Here is a 1,593-nt window from a genome sequence, read left to right on the forward strand (position 1 = left end):
CGTCCCGAACAATAGCCACTTACAATGAACCAATAACAATTAACAATAAGCTTAATTAAAATGTACAGAATTACAAACACAAAATTACAATTCAACAAAGTCTTAATTTTACGGGACGTATCTTCTTCCGTACTGGTCTCCTTCTCGTTGGCTTCTGCTTCATCAGTAAATGTCCTATCATCGGTAACAGTCACATTAGTGGTAGTAACTTCATCAAGAGCTTCACCGTTTCCCTTCTCAAAACTGAGTAGAGTTTCTTCTTCGACGGTGGCTTCTTCAGGTGGTACATCTTCAGCAGTGTCATTTGTTCTGTTGTCCACTTCATCCCAACTGAAATGTCCTGGACCGTGATAACGCCAAAGCCTGTTGGCATGCACCACTTTTGGTTTACTTCGCCGACCACATTTTACCCAGAAAGTCAGTCTGAGAGACGATCCACTAGGTCATACGGACCTTCCCATGAAGAAGACAACTTAGGAGACTTCCCTTTGGTCTTCCTGGGATTATACACCCATACCTTGTCTCCAGGTACAAAGCTCACTTCAGTAGATCTCTTATCGTAAGTTAACTTCATTAAATCAGCAGACGTTTTCAAGTTTGAACACACTTGATGGTGAATATCGTCCATCCTTTCCGATAACACTTCCACAAACTCTGACACATTCTCATGCAACTCTTCATAAGGTGGGCATCTCTTATGCTTGTGTCCCCTTTTAGCACTACATGTCCGGCACCATTCTTCCACATCTCGCCTCATACCTATCCAATAAAATCTTTGTCGTAGATGACTCAATGTCTTCCTAATTCCGAGATGTTCTCCTGTTAAATTATCATGGGTTTGACTTAGCACAACTTCCCGTAACTTCCTCTGTATAACTGTTTGCCAAGTTGTCACTTTCCCATTGGTAGTTTCCCATCTCCGTACAAGAATACCATCTGCAAACTTTAACTGGTCCCATTGCACCCAATAGTGCTTTGTCACAGGGCTTAGACTAGACACCTTCTCCCAAGCAGGGCACAAAACACTTGTTTTTAGGAAATCAATTATTGGCTTCAAATATTGGTCTTTCTCCTGTTCTGCTTTGATATCTATATTTGGTTCCACTTCATCATCATCAACTCTTTCAGTTGGCTTGACTTCAGCTTGATGACACCTAATTAGTTCAACCTCTCTTTTAACAGTTAACGGAACTTGGCTTTTGTTGTTCCCAAACGTCATTTTATCAAAATCAATTACAAACTTCCTTGGTAATAGATAGTCCAATCCTAATATGCATTCGTCTTCAATGTCAGCCAAGTATACTTTCTGTCTGTCCTTTATGCCCATGAGCTCAATAGTTACCCACACTGGTCCCCACAATCTTGTACAATGTCCTGTCACACCATAAAGCTTCTGTATGGCTTCTGGTACTCCTTCGTGATTTAACACCTTGATGCTCACAAGGGTCTGCTGAGACGCAGAGTCTATGACAAAGTTGCACCTTTGGCTATCCAGCTTTCCTGTCACATAGACACTGTGTGTGCTTGGCATTTTACACCTAGCTGTTGGGACTTTCACGATGGGGGTTGGTGGGCGTCGCTCAACACCAACCA

The sequence above is a fragment of the Limulus polyphemus genome, unplaced genomic scaffold (assembly GCF_000517525.1).
Source record: "Limulus polyphemus unplaced genomic scaffold, Limulus_polyphemus-2.1.2 Scaffold426, whole genome shotgun sequence".
Taxonomy (NCBI): Eukaryota; Metazoa; Arthropoda; class Merostomata; order Xiphosura; family Limulidae; genus Limulus; species Limulus polyphemus.